Source organism: Myodes glareolus, chromosome 16, assembly GCF_982192425.1.
Source record: "Myodes glareolus chromosome 16, mMyoGla1.1, whole genome shotgun sequence".
Taxonomy (NCBI): domain Eukaryota; kingdom Metazoa; phylum Chordata; class Mammalia; order Rodentia; family Cricetidae; genus Myodes; species Myodes glareolus.
In genome coordinates this window covers 11,036,679-11,053,493 of record NC_142041.1, presented here as the reverse complement: position 1 = coordinate 11,053,493, position 16,815 = coordinate 11,036,679, and positions in this window count along the sequence as shown.

The window sequence follows — 16,815 nt, the reverse complement described above, 5'->3', positions numbered from 1 at the left end:
GTTCAGGTCTGGCCATGCAGGCTTCCTACCTGTTGGTGCAAGCTTCTTAAAGATAAAAAAAATGTGTAAAACAAAAGCACTGAAAATTTCAAAGTTTGTTGAGAGACACAAGAGCCAGATTAGCAAAGCTAACAAGTTCATGATTTACAGTACTTGTTAACACCAGATTATCAATGATTCCTAGATTGACCTGTAGATTCACTGAATGAAACCATTGCAAATATAAATAGGGGCTGCATAGAAATCAACTAGCTGACTCTACCATGTGTCAGCAATGACCTAGAATGGCTAAAATATGAAGAAAACACCAAAATTTTGTGCTTCTACATCATTTTAATGCTATACAGCTAAAAGACCCAAGATAGTGCAATGTTAACACAAAGATTCTGTGTGTGTGTGTGTGTGTGTGCATGTGTATGTGTGTGTGCTTATGGTATATAAAAGAATAAATGTTGTTATCAAATATAATGCTTTATAAAAGCACAGATAAATAAATGGAAAATTTAAACTATACACAAAATGAACTAAAATGGGTCAGAGACCAAAATGTAAAAGCTACATTGACACATCTGGAGAAAAACATGTGACCTATTCCACCATAAAGATACACTGTATAGGGACACTTCAAGGGACAGCAGCCAATGGAGTAACAATCACCAGTAAGATGTCACCAAAATTACAAAGTTGCTGCTCAAAATACATCCTTATAAAAATGAAAAACAGGTTTGGAAGTAGGAGAAAATATTTGTAATCTCTGTCTGTGGCAAAGGAGTACTATCCATGACAAAGAGCTTAACAATTAGAAGGCACACCAAGAATTCAAAGGCACACGAGCTAACAAGAAAAAAATTGACAAGGTGTCTTCCAGTCAGCTGTGTTCATAACCATGAAATGTGCACCTCTGTCAGTCATCAGGAAAATGCAAGTCCAATCACAGACTATTATCAGGGCATACTCACTAGAAAGGCTAGAATTGGAAAGACGAACAAGAATGTGGAACATGTAGCCTCCTACTCTGCCAGTGGTAGTAAATAATAGTACAACCATTTTGCAAAGCAATTTGGTGATGATTTACACATCTAAGGATAAATCCACACTATGAGACAGCCATTCCACTTACAATAACAAGAAAATATGTGTCCACCAAAATCTTTAATTACCGGCATAAATTTAAAGATATAACCACTTCATAACACAATAATTCTACTCAAGATGAATGTGGAAGTTTGTTAATAAAACATTTGTAAGTACACTGACAGCAGGAAGCATCACAAACATTCATCAGAGCAAACTAGATTAGTGACTCATTCAGTGTTTACACAGACTACTCAGCAATAAAAGGGACCATTACTTGCACAACTGCAAAAAAAGACATCAACAACACACAAGTACACACTATGGCTGCATTTCTTTGGTGTTCAAGAACAGACTAACTGAGCCAATGACAGAAATCAAGACCCTAGCATCCCCTGAGTGAGGGAAGAATTGGAATCCAGTATGACAACGATTTTCTTTGTGATAGTGCGATGGTGTAGTGTGATGGGCACATTTGCCAAGCTATGACACATTTCACATTGAAGATCTATCCACTTTATTGTATGCAAGTTTGAATAAATTTAAAAGTATATTTTAAAAACTAAAGTCATGCTAGGATTCTTTATTTCTTTGCTATGAATTTAGAGATTTCATAACCATTATATTTTTGCCTAAGTTATATTGTCTCATGTGTGAGATGCTAGTAAACTGAATTTCCAGACAGGAGGAACTATGTTGTGTTGCCTACAAGATATGCTAATGTAATTGTGGTCCTAAGCTTCTGAGAATAACCAGCCAATACCTGATTTGGCTAAGAACCATTTCACAAGATCGAACCCATGTCTGATACCGTTTGAATGACCAAGAACCTGAGAATAGCTAGCCGAGGAACCTAGGGAAAAACCAAATACTACTGTTCTTAAAAACAAAAAAAATAGCAATAAAATGATTATTAATGCCATTCAAATATACTCATAGATCAGTGATTTGCTCAGTCATCATCAGGGAAGCTTCCTCCTGCTACAGATGGAAAAAAATACAGAGACCCACAGCCAGACATTATGCAGAGAGAGACAAAGATTTGGAAACACTCAGTCCTAAATGGGATGTCTCCATCAAATCCCTCCACTTAGGACTCAGGGAACCCTGAAGAAAAGAAGGCACAAGAAGTGTCAGAGTCAGAGGGATGGAGAACATCAAGAAAAAAAGGCCTCTAAATCAACACGATTAGTGCACATATACATGTACAGAGACCACGGCAGCATGCACAGGACATACATGGTCTGCACCAGCACCAGTGTTTATATTATGGCTTCCAGATTAGTGTTTTTTATGGGATTCTGAGTGTGGACATGAGTGGACCTCTGATTATTGTGTCTTCTCTTGAACTCTTTCCTTTTTGCTTGTTTACTTTTTCCAATTTCAAAGTGTTAGTTGTTGTTTTAACATATGATAAGGTATGATATTATTATCCCTTAGACGCCTGATTGTTTTCTAATTAGATACAGAAAGAGAGCAGATTTAGATGAGAGGGTATGCGGGGAGGAACTGGGAGGAGTAAAAGGAGGAGAAATCATAATAAGGATATATTAAGTGAGAAAAATATATTCGCAATGAAAGGGAAACCACTTTTAAACGTTTCTATTATGTACATACTATTTTATACATCATATACAAAAAATACTCTTAATGAAGTTCCACAGGGTGCTAACCTGTATTAAATTATTTTTCTATCCTCTTAAAAAAAATAAATAAACAAGAATTCAGGATTTGGTAAGAATCAGTTGTCTCTCATTGGGTAATAGGGTCTCCATTAAATCAACCATGTAAGCCCACAAACATCTGCCTCTTTAATTTCCCTACTTATTAAAACAAGCAGTTGCTACTGATTGTTTTGTAAAAATTTAGAGACTGTTGCTATCATTTGCTATAGTTTGAGTATGACATATCCCCCACATGCTCAAAACTTTTCCTTCCTTAAGTTGTCTGTGTCAAGTGTCTGCCCTGATGATAAAAGGTCTGATACAATGATACCCAGAAACCATCCACAGAAAGACACAGGTCTTACTGATACAATGGTACCCAGAAACCATCCACAGAAAGTCACAGGTCGTTCTGATACAATGGTTCCCAGAAGCCATCCAGAAAGACACGGAGATGCCATCGTGAGCTGCATGCAGCATCTATTAGAGAAAGAGTTTTATATCTCTACCGGGTTGTTATTTTCTAAAAGAAAAGACACAAAAATACTTGTCCTAGTGATGTTCTATAGTATTTAATGTTAATATTTAGATGGATGCTCCCAGAAGCTCAGTCTATGCCTCCTCAATAAATTAGCTTTAAATCCACATTATTGAATAAGTGGAATTAAATTGAACATCTTCTAACAAGCGTGAATAGTATAGTCTTCTGCTGTTAGGCACATAACCAATCTTTCAGGCAACGCTGCAAAATGGACATTAAAAGTTATTATCCTTTTATTCTAATGAAGTAAAGTCATCTAGGTAGAAAAAAGATTTAACTTTTTGGTACACAGATTGTATTCGTCAGGGTTCTCCAGAGAAACAAAGTCAGTAGACCATAAATATTCCAAACGGACTTCTGTTAGATCGGGTCTCGCGATACCAGAGGTTGAAAGCGTCAATTGATGCCTGTGGGCACACAGGAGCGAGGGCAACCATGCCCGCTCAGTTCAAGAACTAGAAGCCTAGAAACTGAGGGCGCCAGCTACCCAGCTCGGCCCAAGGAGGAAGATCTGGAAGTGTCATCCTCCTGCTGCCCAGGAGCACTCGGGGTCTGCTGCCAGACACAGCGGAAACAACAACCGAAAACGTGCCCCCTAGGAAGGAAGAACTAGTGGAACATTGCCCCTTCTACCACTTCCCCTTGCATCTTAGCCCTGGAAACACCCTCACACACATACAGGAGCATGGGAGTACACACCCCACATGTGCCCACGCACAGAAGTATGTCTTACCAGTGATATAGACACCTCTCCACACCTGAAGTTAGCCAACGCAGAGGCAATGACCTTTGTGCTTAAATCTGATTTGAAAACTGCTAGAACCCTGGCAATTTATTTCAGCTGTCATGGTCTGCACGATTCTTCAGCCTCAAGACAGTGTCTTTTTCTTGATGTAATCCCATGACAGGTGCTATAACCCAACATAAAGGATGGGGAACTTGAAACTTAAAATTAATTTACTTGAGCAAGGATGGGTCGAGGACACCAGGAGAACACTGCCCCCAGAACCAGCTAAGTAGGGGTCATAGGAGCACACGGAGACGGAAGTGGCATCCATGGAACCTGCTGAGGTCTGCTCTAGATCCTCTGTATACAGGCTGTGGTTGTTTGGCTTTGGGCTCTTGGGGGACTCCTAACATGGCAGTGAGGGTGTCTCCAACTCTGTTGACTGCTCTTGGGACCCTTTCCCTCCTACTGTGTTGCCTAGTTCAGCCTTAATGTGACGGCTTATGTCTAGGCTGGTTGCAGTTTCTTATGTCATGTTCAATTGATGCCCATAGGAGGCCTGCTCTTTTCTGAAGAGAAACTGAGGAGAAGCGGATCTGGGGAAGCAGAGAAGTGGAGGGAAGGAAGGCTGCTGTTAGATATATTGTATGAGCAAAGAGTAAAAAGGGAAAAAGAAAACAGTTTATTTTGTGCTTTTACAATGTAGTTAAACCAGTTCTTTAAATCTGTTAAAATAGATATATTAGATTTTTAAAATTCATACAAGCAATATGTTAATCTAATTCGAGTAAATTGAGGTTTCATTGCCTCTAGGTACATCTGAAATAATGTATAAAATAGAATTTTCTAATCAATGCTTTTTTATATAAAAATTAAACATATTCTTCTGTTTCTGGTCTTACAAATTCATGTTTTGCTAAGTAAAATAATTTTCCATCCAGATATTTAGCCATATATACATATATACAGCATTTATATACATACATATATGATTTGCACACACACATATACTATGAAAGTGCTAGATGTAGCTTATATTTATTGAAAATTTGCTACATGCAAGGCCTCCTGCTACACGCACTGCATAAACTATCTTATTTGCACTAAAGGGGAGTGAAAAAAAAACAGAAAAGCAGCTTCTATTTATAGCTGAGCCCCTGAAAGGGATTGATTTGATTTTGATAGTCTGACTCTTGAAAAGGGGCCCAGGCAGCTTTGAAGAGAGATGTGACACAGCCTGGCAGGCTCCAGCTCGGCCATCGCCCTGGCTTTCCCTTGTGTCTCCCACCTCCTTGACAGGCTTGTTGTGAATATGATCAGACAATGCAGACAGACAGCCCATCAAGTATGCCGGGTTCCAGCCGAAAGGGAAAACTGTCAGTAGAAGACTGCATTTTTTTGCTAAGAGCTCAAACACGTCACTCTAATATGGTCACTTCTGCCAGACTCGGCTACAGGTGACCAGCTCGAACACCATGGCATGAAGGAAGCCTGGGGCACAGAAGCACAATGTTCTAGGCTACAAGATGTATTCCCAACTGCGTCTCTAACTTGAGGCTCTGTGCGTCAGATCAGTGTGTGTTTGCTGTCACTTGTGAGCCAGCCAAGACTCCATCAACCCCGCTTGCCAACTGGAATGCTTCTGACAAGGTCACCAGCAAAGTCACTTTCAGTGATTGAATGCAGATGGTTGCTCTGTCAGGGCTTGAGGCTCTGTACACAGATGCCAGAGACCAATGCACATGGACCTGTCCTAAAGTCAGGAGCTGCATCGTTATCTGCCACAGACACCCTGTGAGCATTCATGCTAATACTAATGGAGGGCAGTTTATCAAGAACAGAATACAGAAAGTGTTTCAGCAGACAGGAATCCCAGTCTAATCTCTAGCTCCTGACTCTAATGATTCTGTCTTACAAACTCAAACAAATGACCACACAACTGTGCTCTAAATTAACACCAGTAATAGGTAGGTAGGTAGGTAGGTAGGTAGGTAGGTAGGTAGGTAGGTAGGTAGGTAGGTAGATAAATAGATAGATAAATAGATAGGTAGATAGATAGATAAATAGATAGATAGATAGATAGATAGATAGATAGATAGATAGATAGATAGATAGACAAACAGACAGCACATTTCCTTTCTTCCAGACTCACTTGACAGTTCTGCAGGCAAGGGAATAGACAGTAATTAATTTTGAGTCATTGTTTTTCTGATCTAGTAAAATTATTTATTCATCATAATTAGTAATAACTTAAGAGCTATAGGTAAAATTAATCACTTAAATTCTATCACTGTACCTGTCGCAAGCTGGGATGGGGCAATGTGGCAGTGTATTTAATCACACAGCTAGAACAGTCAGCAAATGCTTGGGTGTAGAAAAAAGATGCAAACTTTGAAAGTTCATTTTAGGGAAGAAAAATGGCCTTTTGCTATCTGTCTCCATCCATTCTTCCAGCTCGCTAACTTCTGTTACCCAAGGGGATCCTTAAAATAGAATCTATTTATCCCGAAACAGATATAAAAGCATCGGCACCTAAACAGCTGCTTCCCCTCTCATTCCTTGAGCCTGGCTTCCCTAAAACAAAGGTAGAAAGGCAATGAGGGTTTATGAAGATGATGGCTTACAGACCATTCTTTAAGAGAGTATGTGGTTAAAGGGGTTGCCATGACTTTTCATGCACAATTTATGTTTCCAACAGCTTCACTGGGGAATAACTTATGTGACACAAAACTCATCCATTGTCACATACGTCTGAGATTTGCAGAGTTGAACATTATCCCTAAAAAGCTAATATGTGAGCTTCATGTACCCTGTCTTAGTCACTGTTCTATTGTTATGATGCAAACCATCATAACATTACCATGGCATCTTTACCATGGCAACTTATAAAAGGAAGCATTTAAGTGTGGACTTCCTTACAGTTTTGGAGGGTTAGTCTGTGATCATCACAGGGGGAGTATGGTAGCAGCAGGCATGGTGCTGGAACAGGAGCTGAGAGCTTCTATTTGATTCAATCAGCAGGCAGAAAGATAGTGAGAATGGGCCTGGCGTGGACTGTGAAAACCTTAAAGCCTACTCCTACTGACACAGTTCTCCCAACAAGGTCACACCTTCTCACCTTTCCTAAGCGGTCTACCATCTGGAAACCAAATGTTCGAATATCTGCGTCTATGGGAGTCACACTTGTTCAAGCCACCACATATCCCAGATGGCCTCCTGTCCCTTTTTTACTGCTCCTGTGCGACCACTGTTCCGATCTTACTTTAGAGAGAATTGCCTTTCCTGGGCGAGTCATCTAAATGGAAATGCAGGCTTTGCAGCTCACTTAATATAAGGGTTTTAAGGTCTATCATCAAAGGAAAGCAAGGAAAGCTTCTTTAAAGCAAGTAACAAGAGCTCTGCTCTTTTTATGGGGTGAAGAGTATCCCGCACTCGATGGGTGCAATGAGGTTTGCTTATCTAGTTGTTAGAAATCAACATGGGGTCACAAAGAAAGAGATCACCATTCTAACCGCACAGTCTTAACAAGGAGAACTTCACTCTTGATCAAGAGTGTGTGCTCAGGAAGACCACACAAACAGAGAGAGACAGGGAATGTATTGATTTTTATTCTAAAGAAGGTAGTGGCTGTGTCTTTTCCTCATTGGCTGAGGTCTGACCTCACATACTTGTGCAGTTGGCTAGTCTGAAAAGAATTGGTAAGGAAGAAACAAAGGCAGGGAAAAGGGTCTATATCCCAGGTCAGCAGATTTCTAGAACAGAATAGTGGGTCTTTGAGTAAACAAAAGTTTTTTTCTGAGTTGGGGGGGGGAGGTGTTGCTTTATCTTCAGGACAGTGGCTCTGTCTTCATCTACTGTGATGTCAGTCAGCAATTGTGACTCCATGGTCATGCCCTGCTTCCCTGGCAGTGGCCTGGCTACTCAGGCCACAACCTGGTGGGAATTCTATTTCCGTGGCACTGACTCTGTTGCTGCCACTAAAGGTGGCTTTAACTAAATTTCTAGTACTCTATAAATAAGGCTTGAGAGTCAAAGGCTGGGGTAAAAACTTGCTAGCTCAGAGAGGTAGAATAGCACATAGGTAACCTTGTCTCCTTGCTGGCATCTTCCAAAGAAAGCATCCTTCTGCTCTGCCAAACAAAAAATGCTGCCACTCTAATTCCATCCCTACTCCTTCAACTCCTTCTAGTGCCTCTCTCTGCCTCTTTCAGATGGTCTCGGACTCTCTGTGCTATGATTACTGTCTATCAACTAGTTGCTAACTCAGCCTTCTGACCCAAGGTTAATTTTACTTAACCAAACAAATGTGAACTCAGGGTTCACAGTGTGATTGACTATCCCCCAACAGGGAGGATTCAAATTTTTAAAGTTCTTACAAGGTGCAGAAAAAAAATGGAATTCCTTGTTCTAAACACAAGTTTTATAGTATTTGATAGAAAAGATTCATATTTGATTCTTACATTAGCCACCAATTGATATATATATTCAGATTGTTCCCAGTCTGGAGCAACTATAAATATCACCACCCAAAACATTAGTATACAGTTTTAAGTAGACATTTGGTCTTTAGTTCTCTTGGATAGACATATACACAAAAAGTAATTACTGAGTTGCATGAGTTTTTTGTGAATTTTTAAGAAATAAGACAAAAATGTTTTTTATTGTAGCCGTCTAATTTTATATGACCAGCATCAATGGAGGCCAGATTCACATTTCCAACATACTCACGAGTGTTTGGTCCAACCAGTTACAACTGCACAAACTGCCTCACTTAGGACGAACTTAGACCACAAGAAACCCAGTGCAGGGTGAGGATGTCTCAAGTTGAAAACACATTATAAAAAGAAAGAAAGCACTTAGCACACTTGACCATCAGAATTGACCTGTACTTTCAGCTGAGTTGGGAGTTCCTCATCCAAGGGGAGCTGTTTGCTTCCTGCTGCCCCCAGGGGATGCAGCTATGGCTCCACCCAATGCTTTCCCACGTCATGCAAAGTTCTACCCCAAAAGAGGCCAAAATTCAAGATTCACAGTGCGGTTCATTTTACTTATTTTGAGAATGAGGTTCCTCTGTATCCCAGGCTGGACCAGAACTCGCCGTGTGTCTCAGGTTAGCCTCAGTTGTTCTGCCTCTGTTGCTCAAGTGCTGCTACTGTAAGCTTGAGCCAGTTTTTGAAGTTAGGCTTAAAGGCTCACTGCCCTCATTGGCAACGCATTTGAACAGTTCCAGTGAACCCAGAGTCCACTCCACCTTCAGCCCTCATACTGACGCTGCTCCTGAAGGATGCTTCTCTGTGAAACACCTCACGGAGAGATGGCAAAGACACACTGTGCAGTGAGGAAAGCATTGCAATCTATCTGACAAGGAACTGGTTCTAGAATATACAGAAAACTCCTAATGTGCATTATTGAAGAAGAAAAATAAATCATCCATTTAGAAAATAAGCAAATGAGTCACACATTTCTACAGACGCCTATAATCTCAGCTCAGGGGAGACCAAGTCAGGCAGGAGGGTTGACCACTTAAGGTCCACCGTAGGCGATGTAGTAAAATTCCATTCGGAAACATAAATCAATAAAAATAAGATGACCAAATAATATGAACCCGAATTTCACCAAAGATAATGCTGGTAAGCCAGCATGGAAAAAGATTTCAGAGTCTTTAGAAACAAGGGGAAAACAAATTAAAACCCAAGGAGATGTCAGTCTATGCCTCCCAGAATGGCCAAAATGAAAATAATGATGAATTAAACATTGACAAGGATTCAGAGTTTGAGTCATGCATGCAATGCTGGTACAGGTGTAAATTGTGTGGCCATTTAGGAAAATGATCTGGGAGTTTCTCAAAACAAACTAATCAGTTAGCAGATGATCCAGAGATTCCAAAGCATCGGAAAAACTGATCCCAGAGCCATGTGTCTGCATAAAACCTACACATTCATGTTCTTAGCTTTTGCTTCTTTTGAAAGAACTACAAATTAGAAATAATTAAAATGTTCTTAACAAGTGGTGGACTGACTAAATTGTTACCACGTTTGTACCCCTGAACTCTACTCAGCAATAAAAGGGGAAACTATAAGGGTTGGGCTGATTCAATACATTGCTCACTACCTGGAGTTTGCCTGGCAGGCTCCCCCACACTCTGGCCAGGCAGTGCCCTAGGCGAACATGTCTGAGTCTCTGAAGAAACTGTGGAGGAGTGTCTGAGTTAGGTCACTATCGCTGTGACAAAACACCATAATCCAAACAACTCGGGGAGGAAAGGTATTTGGTTCACACTTCTGCATCTCTGTTCATTGCTGGAGGAAGTCAGGACAGTAATGCAAACAGGGCAGGATCCTAGAGGCAGGAACTGATGTAGAGACTGTTTTTCCTTTTGGTCCCTGGTCCCTTTAAGGGGCAAGCCACGCCTACTCCCAGCCACTTCTGACCTCTCCCTCGCCATCTTAACCCCTTCCTTCTGTCCCCTCTTTTGGTGTGTGCACATGTGTCTTCTCTATGTCTCTATGTCTATCTCCATGTCTCTCTGTCTCTCTGCCTCTTCTTTAATAAATGTTCATCTTTATATTCAGCCTTATGTTTATTTATTATGTCCTGTAAGCCTTTTATCCGCCACACCTGGTCACCCGCCCGCCTGACTCTCCCGGCCGCATGGCTGGTACCAGCCTGTCCCGAACGCGCTCCCACCCGCTGCCGCTGGCTGCGGGGAACCTGCACCGCTCTGGCGGCAGCCTCTGCCTGGCTTGCAGGCTGCTCAGGGAACATGTCAACATTATATTTTTAAAGAACAAAAGAGACCATGGAGGGGTACTCCTTATTGGCTTGCCCCATCCCCCCTTACACCCATGACTTGCTCAGACTGTTTTCCTACTGAACCCAGGACGACCAGTCCAGGCAAAGCATCACCCACAAAGGGCTGGGCCCTCCCTATTGATTACTAACTAATAAAATGCCTCACAGCTGGAACTTACGGAGGCATTTTCTCAGCTGAGGGTCCCTCCTTTCAGATAACGCTAGCTTGTGTGAAGTTGGCATGAAACTATCCAGTACATGGTGCATAGGTAAGAGAAACATCTGGAAGTGGATGTGAGTGACAAGGGTGTCTCCAGTGCCCACAGTGTCAACCGCTTGTTCGCCACACAGCTGGCATGTGGTCACAAGCTAGTGCCCCCAAGCACAGCAGAATGAAAGAACTCGGAGTGCTTAACTTTTTCAACAGTCAGGTAGAGGAGCTGCCCACACAGGTCAGCAGCCTTCAAAAATTCAAGTACCCGAACCTTGGCATGAACAGGCTGAACACTTGCCTGAAAGATTTGACTCTCTCTCAGCTCTTGGGGTACTAGAATTGATTTAAAACAATACAAATAACATTCTTTCTCTAGAAACTTCTACCATAGGACCCTGCATGCTCTCTATCTAAGCCACGGTTTTGAAAGCCTACTCATAAAGCTGCAGATTTTTCAGCCTTAGGGTTAACGATCCGATCTCCCTGATGAAGGAAACTGGGGAGCCACCCCATAGTTCAAGGAGCTCCACATTCTGTGGAACCACCTGGCCTTCTGCCTTCAAGGTAGGGAACTTGGATCTGACTGGTCAGAACCAAGTCTTCAGAGCAGGCAACAGTCCCTGAGTACCCCACTGGCTGATCACCTCCAGATTGACCCTTCCCATGTTTCCTGACACATCAGTTCTGAACCTACGAGTGCCTCCACAGCAGACACACACACACACACACACACACACACACACACACACACACACACACACATAATTTCCAGAGAAGAACAACGGCAAATAAAGACAATTAAGCCCCAAACCCCTGAGATCCCAGAACAAACGCAGAACAGACCCGCTGGGCTTCTGGTCTCCTCTCCAGTAACTCTGCACTCCTCTATCCTCTGTCTCAGGACTAAATTTAATGCACCTGCTTTTGTGCTTTTAAAGGAAGCGCTTTCCCTCCCTCCTCCAGGGCTTGAGTTCTACCCTACTTTGAAGGTTCTTTTGGCCCTCGGACCAGGGAAACAGGTAGGCTAACTGCAGAGATTCACCTCTCCCCCTCATCTCCAAACCCAATCCCCCAATTCTGTAGCTGTTCACTTGCTTCCTTCCACCTCCCCTCATCTCTGCTGTCCTCTGAAGCTCCTCCCTGGTCACCCTATTACACTAGCCCCAAGCTCCAACAGGCTTTGTCTGGGAACCTGACACCCAAGGCAACAAAAGAACCAAGTAGGAAAAAAATTTTAGTGACTCAAACAGTAATCTCTGAGTCAAGTCTCCCCAACAGAATACAAGAAATAATAGAAAGAATCTCAGGCATTGAAGACATAATAGAAGAAATGAATACCCTCATCAAAGAAAAAGTGAAATCTAAAAAAATCCTAACACAAAACATCCAAGAAATCTGGGACACCATAAAAGACCAAATCTAAGACTAATAGGACTAGAGGAAAGAAAAGAAACACAGGTCAAAAGCACAGAAAATATTTTCAACAAAGCCATAGAAGAAAAATTTGCTAACCTAAAGAAGATGCTTACCAGGGTATATAAAGTTGACAGAACACCAAATAGATTGAACCAAAAAAGAAAGTCTCCTTGCCACATAATAATCAAAACACTAACCTTACAGAACAACAAAAAAAAAGATACTTAAAATGTAAGAGAATAAAACCTAGTGAAATATAATGACGTTTTTAGATAACACCTGATTTCCCAATGGTCTCTCAAATCAAGAAGAGCCTGGATAAATTTGCTACAAACTCTAACAGACCACAAATGCCAGCCCAGACTATTCTACACATAGGAACTTTCAATCACAAAATATGGAGAAAATAAGACATTCCATGATAAAACCAAATTCAAGTAACCTCAGTATATAAATCAAGCCCTACAGAAGGCACTAAAAGAAAAACTCCAATCTGAAAAGGTTAACCACACCCAAGAAAACAGAGGAAATAAATAATCCCAAACCAAGTTAAAAGAAGGGAAATACACACACACACACACCAACAACCACAATATTACCATGACTACCATAACCATCATAACAAAAATAACAAAGTAACAGGAATTAATATTCAGTTCTCATTGATATCTATGGTCTCAATTCATCAATAAAAAGATACAGACTGATAGACAGGATTTTAAAACAGGATCCATCCTATTGCTTCTTCCAAGTAACACACCTTAACATCAAGGATAGATCATCACCTCAGAGTAAAAGCATGGAAAAGAAATTCCAAGCAAACAGACCTTCAAAGAAAGTATTCATAGCCATTTTAATATCTAAAGGGGAAAAAAGACTTCAAAACAAATCAAAAGAGATAAGGAAAGACACTATGTACTCACCAAAGGAAAAAAATCTACCAAGAGGACATTGCAATTATTAACATTTATGCACCAAACACAGGGGCACTTAAGTTCATAAAAGAAACACAGCTACAGCTTCAACCGCATATTGACCCTCACACCCTGGTGGTGAGAGGCATCAATGCCTCACTCTTGTAAAAACACAGGTTACACAGACCAAAACTAAACAAAGAAATTCTAGCACTAATGGACACTACACCAGCAGATGTTCACAGAGCATTTCACCCAACCACGAAAGGATATACCTTCTTCTCATTATCTCAAGGAACTTTCTCCAAAATTGACCACATACTTACATACAAAGCAAGTCTCAGTAGACACAGGAAAATTGAAAATCTCCGTGCATCCCGTCAGATCACCATGGATTATATCTGGATATCAACAGCAAAAGCAACAGAAAGTTTACAAGCCCATGGAAACTGAACAATTCTCTACTGAATAAAAAAAAAAAAATGGGTCAAGACAGAAAATGGAAGACTTTCTACATTTCAAAGAAAATTAATATACAACATACCCAAACTTATAAGACACAATGAAAGCTGTTTTAAGAGACAAGCTCATACTAAGTGCTTACATTAAAAAGGGAAGGGGAAGAATTCTTATTTAGCAACTTAGCAGCGTACCTGAAAGCTCTAGAGCAAAAAGAAGAAATCACACCCAAAAGGAGTAGACGACAAGAAATAATCAAACTGAGGGCTGAAATCCATAGAATAAAACAAAACCAAAGAATCAATGAGACAATTGATTCTTTGAGAAAATCAACAAAATAGGCAAACCCTGATTGGAACTAACTAAAGGGAAAGAGAGAATGGCTAAATAAACAAAAACAGAAAGGAAAGGGAGGCATGACAATAGACACTGAAGAAATACAAAGAATCATAAAGACATACTTTAAAAAACTGTGTTAAAACCAAATTGGAAAAAAACTAAAAGAAATGGATAATTTCCTCAATACCTACCATTTATCAAGTTAAATCTAGACCATATATGCAATTTAAACATACATAAAACCCCTAGTGAAAGAGAAGTAGTCATTGAAAGTCTCCTAGTCAAAAACATCCTAGGAACAGATGGTTTAAGCACATAAATCTACACGACTTTTAAAGAAGAGTTAATGCTAATATTCCCCAAATTTTTCACAAAATTGAAACAAAAGGAACATTGCCAAACTCATTTTATGAGTTACCCTGATATGCAAACCACATAAGACCCAACAGAGAAAAAATTACAGACCTATTTTCCTTATGAACAGAAATAAAAAAAATAAAATATTAGCAAACCAAATCCAAGAAAAAAGCAAAAAGATCATCCAACATGATAGTGTAGGCTCCATCCCAGAGATGCAGAGATATTTCAACAAACAAAAATCAATAAATTTAGTCCACTATATAAACAAACTGAATGAGAAAAACCACATGATCATCTCATCAGATTAAGAAAAGGCCTTTGGCAAAATCCAAGTCCTTCATGATAAAATTCCTGGAGAGATTCTGGATAAAATAATATATTGGAACATAATAAGAGCAGTTTGGAGCATTCCCATAGCCAACATCAACTTAAATGGAGAAAAACTCCAAAAAGTTATACAAAAATCAGAAACAAGACAAGAATGTCCACTCTCTCCTAGAGATATCCTAGCCAATACAGTACTTAAAGTCTTGGGTAGACCATTGAGACAATTAAATGAGATCAAGGGGATACAAATTGGAAAGAATGGCATCAAAGTGTCTCTATTTGCAGATTATATAATAGTATACATAAACGATCCTTAAAATTCCACCAAGAAACTCCTACAGCTGGTAAGCACTGTCAGCAAAGCACCTGGATATAAAATTAACTCATTAACTCAAAATATCAGTAGGCCTCCTATATACCAATGACAGGTGGACTGAGAAAGAAATCAATAAAACACCTTTCACAATAGCCTCAAATAATATAAAATATCTTGGAGCTGATTCTAATCAAGCAAAAGACTTATGATAAATACTTTAAGACATTGAAACTCAAATGGCTGAGAAATACTTAAAGAAATGTTCAACATCCTTAGCCATCAGAGAAATGTAAATCAAAACTACTTTGAGATTTCATCTACTACCTGTCAGAATGGCTAAGATCAATAAAACACATGACATCTCAGACTGGTAAGATTGTAGGGTAAGGAGAAAACTCATTCATCCATTGCTGGATGGGCTACAAACTTGTACAGTCACTACAAAAATCAATGTGGTGATCACTAAGGGGGATGGGAATCAATCTACCTGAATATCCAGCTAAACCATTCTAGGGCATATGCTCAAGGATGTCCCATCCAACCACAAGGACACTTGCACAACCAAGTTTTTGCTCTATTCATAATAACCAAAAATTGGAAACAACCTAGATGTCCTTCAACAGATGAATGGATAAAGAAAATATGGTACATTTATACAATAAAGTATTACTCAGCTGTTGAAAAAAATGAATTTTTGTAGGCAAATGGATAGAACTAAAAAAAATCATACAGAGTGAGGTAAATCAGACCCAGAAAGACAAATATAGTATGTATTTGATTATATTAGATATTAGCTGTTAAATCAATGATAACTAAGCTGCAGTCTGTAAAACCACAGAGGTTAGGTATGGAGTAAAGTAGTAGAAGAGACAGGTAGATCTCCCTAGGAAAGGGACTAGACGGTTATGGATGGATTGTGGCAAGGCTGAAATGGTAGGATCAACTTGAGAGGGAGATGGAAGAAAGGAATGAGGGAGGGAATATGGGGAGGGACATCTAAAATTGAGGGCAATTTGAGAGGTAGTATGGAAATCTAGTACAGCTGAAGTGTCCTAAAATATATACATATATGAAAGAGAAACAAATGAAATGACCAAATAATGAAGGGGGGAGAGCCCAACTGGGCATCTCTTGTCACCAAATGAAGCTTCCAGTACCACAAATGGGCCAAATCTAATTGAGTTGCTGGCCAAAGGGGTTCCACGGGAACCCCTCAACAATCCAGGCTGTTGCCAAGACTTTATGTTGCTCTCCACAAAGTGATGGCATAGCCCCATTGCTGAAGACAAAACCTACACAAGTCATTAAACATGTGAAAGTCAAGCCAGTGCCCAGATAGAGCCTTCACCTCTATGAACTTTACACTTTAGCATAGGAAGGTACTCTGCGTGCTACTAAAAGAAAAATGTAAATACAAACCTACCTACAAAACACTTGGATCAACAACGATCTCCTACCTGTAAAATTTCATAACCATTATTTCTTTCCCCAAGTTAAACTGTACCATGTGTAAACTCCTCTGACAAGATATCGGTAAACTGACTTTTTCAGACAGCAGAATGGCAAGTTAGTGCTACCCAGCCTACAGTATATGCTAGTGAAATGGCCAAAAACTTTGAGGCAATAACCAATCAAAATATGATTTGGATTTAAGGACCACTCCACAAGATGG